General features: G+C 38.2%; 1 long non-coding RNA gene across 1 annotated transcript; it reads left to right on the top strand.

Moving 5' to 3' along the window:
* Positions 1 to 2893: 2893 nt before the first annotated feature.
* On the top strand, positions 2894 to 5120 carry LOC144772509 (uncharacterized). The gene is made up of 2 exons (XR_013599782.1): positions 2894 to 3211; positions 3705 to 5120. It is a non-coding gene; the product is annotated as an uncharacterized LOC144772509 (long non-coding RNA).
* The last annotated feature ends 1102 nt before the right edge of the window (positions 5121 to 6222 follow it).

Raw genomic sequence — 6222 nt, 5'->3', positions numbered from 1 at the left:
TGTGTTCCACCATAAAATCTATTCCCTCTAGGGAGATGGAGCACCTAAACAAATTTGGTTCTAACCCTCATCTACATTAACTACCTGAGGGGTCTGTGGTCTGTTTCAATCCAGAAGTGAGCCTCAATCAAGTTTAGTTTCAGCTCCTTCAATGGCCAAACCACAGCCATGGCTTCTCTTTCAAGAACACTTTACCTTTGTTCCCTGGGGAGTAACCTTCTAAAGCTACAGGCTGAACTGGGCCCTAATCATTGAGCTGTTATAGACCTGCCTATGTGCCATGATCTGAGGCATTTTTCTGAACTATAAATTCTTTGGAAAAATCAGGGGTTAGCACAGGTCCTGTGTGCAAGGCCTGTTTGAGGGAGTCAAAGGCTTTCTGGCAAGTCTCCGTCCAGACCACCTTCCTTGGCTGCTTCTCAGATGTCAGTTCGGTCAAGCAAGCAACAATGGTGCCATAGCCCGTCACAAACCTCCTGTAATACCCTTTGAGGCCTAGGAAGTGCCTCACCTAAGTTTGAGTTTTTAGGTGCCTCTATCTTGACCTGGGGGGGCTGCAACTTACCCCCTCTCACCAGGTGTCCCAAGTATAATAATATATATAATAATGTATTGTTTGATTACTTAAAATCTTACAATATAACAAATACATGTACATATAAAACATTTTTTTAAAAACACTAAAAACAGGATATTATAAAACTCGTAACTAACTATTGTACCAATAATAAATAATTGTTCAAGATTTTAAAATAATTTCATAATTCTTTCACAATGTTAATCTCCCAATTTTGCTTTAGCTCTCGATAAAAAACTTTACAAAGGCAGAATTCATACTTATGTCATTAGAATGCAGATCCCTTATCGGAGCTTGCCTACATGTCCTTATTCCTCGCATATTAAAAGGTAATTTGAGTATTCTTTTCCTTTCATCTTGAAGTCCAGGACAGATACATAACAGATGGACGATATTCTCCTCACCGGTCTTACACAGTCTGCATACTATAGACCCCTCCGTTTTCATCCAAGGAGGGAGATGACTAAGTCCCGAAAGTACACCAAATCTTGCTTTAATGAATATTTGCCTTTTTCTTTCTGACCAAGGTATTTCCAAATACACTTGTACCTGCTTTTTTTTTAACCCATTTATTATTGGCCATGCATGTTTTCTTTTAGCCAATATATCTTTATCTTGTACAATCGACAGTTGATTTGTTGTTGGATTAATTACCTTTTTGAATGATGCCGTTTTCATTGTATTGTTCCAAATTGGCTTGACAGCAAAGTCTTCCAGCGCACTATTAAAATAGTTCTAGGCTGGTGATTTTGTGTTGTTATTTATTTCTTGCCATAATAATTGGGACAGCTAGATATCCTGGTAATTTTTAATTCTGTTCCATGTTTTAATATATTGGCCCTTTCTTGCGTAGTGTTGGTTATTAAGGCCTAACTCCAGTCTAATTAGTGCATGTGATGCGTTATTGGGAAGATAAAAATTGATTTATACGTTTTGTGAGTGCATTATTTATTATTGCAGAATCTTTCCCAGTTAATGCCTCACTACCGTATGTAAGTGTGGGAAGTAATTTTGCCACTATAACCTTTAAAAGGGGATGGTAAGTGAGATTTCCGAGTGATTTCTGCAGAATCCTGAATGCTGATGTCAATGCGTTTGCCTTCCTTTGAATGTCCAATTTTTGGGGGCGATAGTTTCCCTTTTTGTCGAATATGACACCCAAGTACCTTATACTTCCACTTGCTCGAGTTGGGTGTTCTCCATATACCACTTATATTTGTGTTTTAAGGTTACATTTTTAGTGACAACCATGATTTTAGTTTTTGTCTCATTTATCACCATTCCATTTTCTTTTGAGTATATGGCTATTCGGTTTATTACAAATGTGGGGAGCGCAGAAACTACGCTCCACTCCCTGGTGCACTGCAAGAACTGGATAAATTATCCAACATATTTAACAACGTTCCACATGTCTCCAGGTTAATCAAATGATAGACAGTCTTTTCAAAATTTTCATTTTCTCCACATCCATAACAAAATGCATTTCGGAGGCTTTTCATATTTGCGTGTGCCCATCCGGACTTCTTCATAAATATGATCCAAAACGACAACTGGTAGTTCTAAGCAGCATCTCTTTATTTCAAACCCAATGCATTTCGGGCTGTAGCATCAGCCCTTCGTCGGGGGTCACTATAAAATTAATTACAGAAACATGATTGTAGTACAGTGGATTTTGAACACGAAGGGGAAATCTTTTTATTGTAAATGCAGATTCTTGCATATGTTGTGGAAAACGCTATTTACTAGGCAATGATGATTGTTTCTGTAATTAATTTTATAGTGACCCCCGACGAAGGGCTGATGCTACAGCCCGAAATGCATTGGGTTTGAAATAAAGAGATGCTGCTTAGAACTACCAGTTGTCGTTTTGGATCATATTTATGAAGAAGTCCGGATGGGCACACGCAAATATGAAAAGCCTCCGAAATGCATTTTGTTATGGATGTGGAGAAAATGAAAATTTTGAAAAGACTGTCTATCATTTGATTAACCTGGAGAAATGTGGAACGTTGTTAAATATGTTGGATAATTTATCCAGTTCTTGCAGTGCACCAGGGAGTGGAGCGTAGTTTCTGCGCTCCCCACATTTGTATTAATTACAGTGCTAGGGCTTGCAAATCCCTGGGTCGCACGCGATATGCTAAATAATGTTGACTATAAGATTCATCCTTCAAAAAAAAGGTGTGCACACCACCCCTCTCATGATTTAAATATAATAGCCCAAATTGTTGGTTCTGCACCCGTGATTAACTGAATAAAGAGTGAAAAAACTGAATATTCTGCATCTGGGAACACGCAAAGTTCAGGGCAGCAATTACGTTCAACAATTATGTTTTTTAGAGTAAAAACAAATAAGAACAACATATTTCAGACATTACATGAAGAATCACAATGATGTTTTTCACACTAACGATGTTTTTATATAGACGAAGGTTGTTTCCCTTCTGAAGTAAAGGCAGGCTGGGGCATGTAGTCCATAAGGAAGCACAAGTAGTTTTAGTTGACCAGGTGGTTTGTTAACGAGGGGTGGAGCATGTAGATTCATAATGGAGTTTGGAAACGTGGCCAAACACACGTGAATTCTTTGGTTGCAGGAAGCATTTGCTGAGCGACCATATGAAAAAGAGCTAGCAGGTAAAGTGTCAAGTTTAATCTTCCTGAATGCAGTTATACGTGCGCAATGTGAAATATTGCTCAGATAGACGACATTAAAAAGCATAGCGTTTGCTTGTACTGAAAGGGAGGGACCGTTTGGGAAATGGAAAAGTGTAAAGAGGATTTAAACTGCTTTGGGTTTGGGTTTGGAGTTTAACATGAATTAAATGCTAGAATATGGTGAAAAATGTGATTCAGCAAAAAATGTAAAAATAAATTAAACTATGCTTCATTTGGATAAAGGGTTTTAGCACAAAACTACTGGGGACATGGTATAAATATCTGTGCATATTGGATAATGTGATGTTGTGGAGCCTGCTGGGTGAATTCACAATGATGAGTCATGATTGTAGTACAGTGGATTTTGAACACGAAGGGGAAATCTTTTTATTGTAAATGCAGATTCTTGCATATGTTGTGGAAAACGCTATTTACTAGGCAATGATGATTGTTTCTGTAATTAATTTTATAGTGACCCCCGACGAAGGGCTGATGCTACAGCCCGAAATGCATTGGGTTTGAAATAAAGAGATGCTGCTTAGAACTACCAGTTGTCGTTTTGGATCATATTTATGAAGAAGTCCGGATGGGCACACGCAAATATGAAAAGCCTCCGAAATGCATTTTGTTATGGATGTGGAGAAAATGAAAATTTTGAAAAGACTGTCTATCATTTGATTAACCTGGAGAAATGTGGAACGTTGTTAAATATGTTGGATAATTTATCCAGTTCTTGCAGTGCACCAGGGAGTGGAGCGTAGTTTCTGCGCTCCCCACATTTGTATTAATTACAATGCTAGGGCTTGCAAATCCCTGGGTCGCACGCGATATGCTAAATAATGTTGACTATAAGATTCATCCTTCAAAAAAAAGGTGTGCACACCACCCCTCTCATGATTTAAATATAATAGCCCAAATTGTTGGTTCTGCACCCGTGATTAACTGAATAAAGAGTGAAAAAACTGAATATTCTGCATCTGGGAACACGCAAAGTTCAGGGCAGCAATTACGTTCAACAATTATGTTTTTTAGAGTAAAAACAAATAAGAACAACATATTTCAGACATTACATGAAGAATCACAATGATGTTTTTCACACTAACGATGTTTTTATATAGACGAAGGTTGTTTCCCTTCTGAAGTAAAGGCAGGCTGGGGCATGTAGTCCATAAGGAAGCACAAGTAGTTTTAGTTGACCAGGTGGTTTGTTAACGAGGGGTGGAGCATGTAGATTCATAATGGAGTTTGGAAACGTGGCCAAACACACGTGAATTCTTTGGTTGCAGGAAGCATTTGCTGAGCGACCATATGAAAAAGAGCTAGCAGGTAAAGTGTCAAGTTTAATCTTCCTGAATGCAGTTATACGTGCGCAATGTGAAATATTGCTCAGATAGACGACATTAAAAAGCATAGCGTTTGCTTGTACTGAAAGGGAGGGACCGTTTGGGAAATGGAAAAGTGTAAAGAGGATTTAAACTGCTTTGGGTTTGGAGTTTAACACGAATTAAATGCTAGAATATGGTGAAAAATGTGATTCAGCAAAAAATGTAAAAATAAATTAAACTATGCTTCATTTGGATAAAGGGTTTTAGCACAAAACTACTGGGGACATGGTATAAATATCTGTGCATATTGGATAATGTGATGTTGTGGAGCCTGCTGGGTGAATTCACAATGATGAGTCATGATTGTAGTACAGTGGATTTTGAACACGAAGGGGAAATCTTTTTATTGTAAATGCAGATTCTTGCATATGTTGTGGAAAACGCTATTTACTAGGCAATGATGATTGTTTCTGTAATTAATTTTATAGTGACCCCCGACGAAGGGCTGATGCTACAGCCCGAAATGCATTGGGTTTGAAATAAAGAGATGCTGCTTAGAACTACCAGTTGTCGTTTTGGATCATATTTATGAAGAAGTCCGGATGGGCACACGCAAATATGAAAAGCCTCCGAAATGCATTTTGTTATGGATGCGGAGAAAATGAAAATTTTGAAAAGACTGTCTATCATTTGATTAACCTGGAGAAATGTGGAACGTTGTTAAATATGTTGGATAATTTATCCAGTTCTTGCAGTGCACCAGGGAGTGGAGCGTAGTTTCTGCGCTCCCCACATTTGTATTAATTACAATGCTAGGGCTTGCAAATCCCTGGGTCGCACGCGATATGCTAAATAATGTTGACTATAAGATTCATCCTTCAAAAAAAAGATGTGCACACCACCCCTCTCATGATTTAAATATTCGGTTTATTAGACACTGTAATCCCACTTTGGTTTGGCTTAAAAGGATGGCGTTGTCTGCATATAGCAGATTAGAGATATGTTTGGAAGCTAGTTTTGGCGGGTGTGCATTTGTTTCGTCTAAGCACACCGTTAAGTCTGCTAGAAATAAATTAAATAGTAGGGGGGCCAAAACACATCCCTGCTTGGGGCCTACCGTTGTTGAGATTTCTTTTGATAATGTTTGGCCATCCCCCATCCTCACTCTGACCCATGTTTTGCTGTACAGATGTTGAATCAGTTTTAGCAATTGTAGAGGTATATTTTTTTGCTGCAGTTTCGTCCATAGGAGATTTCTTTGGACGCAATCAAAAGCGGATCTAAAATCTACAAAACATAAATACAAGGGCTGTTTAGCCCTAATTGATTTATCAATTAATAATGATAGTACTAAGATATTTGTTGTTGTTTCGAGGCCTTTAATGAAGCCGGTCTGATTTGGAGGTAATATCTTATTTTCCGATGCCCATTCTGTAAGATTGGGAAGCAAGATCCCTGCAAATAGTTTTGCATCTGTATCTTGTAAGGTGATGAGCCTATAATTTTCAGGGAGTGCCCAGTTTCCTTTTTAATAAATGGGCGAAATTAGAGACCCTCTCCATGATTCAGTAATTACATCTGTTCGTACTATGTCATTAAAGACTTTTACAAGGTATTGTGACCAAAATTCCAGGTTTTCTTTGTAGAGGGCAAACGGAATTCCAT

The sequence above is a fragment of the Lissotriton helveticus genome, chromosome 1_1, assembly GCF_964261635.1.
Source record: "Lissotriton helveticus chromosome 1_1, aLisHel1.1, whole genome shotgun sequence".
Classification (NCBI taxonomy): domain Eukaryota; kingdom Metazoa; phylum Chordata; class Amphibia; order Caudata; family Salamandridae; genus Lissotriton; species Lissotriton helveticus.
The sequence above is the reverse complement of the archived record's forward strand: the minus strand, read 5'-3'. Positions and strand labels throughout refer to the sequence as shown.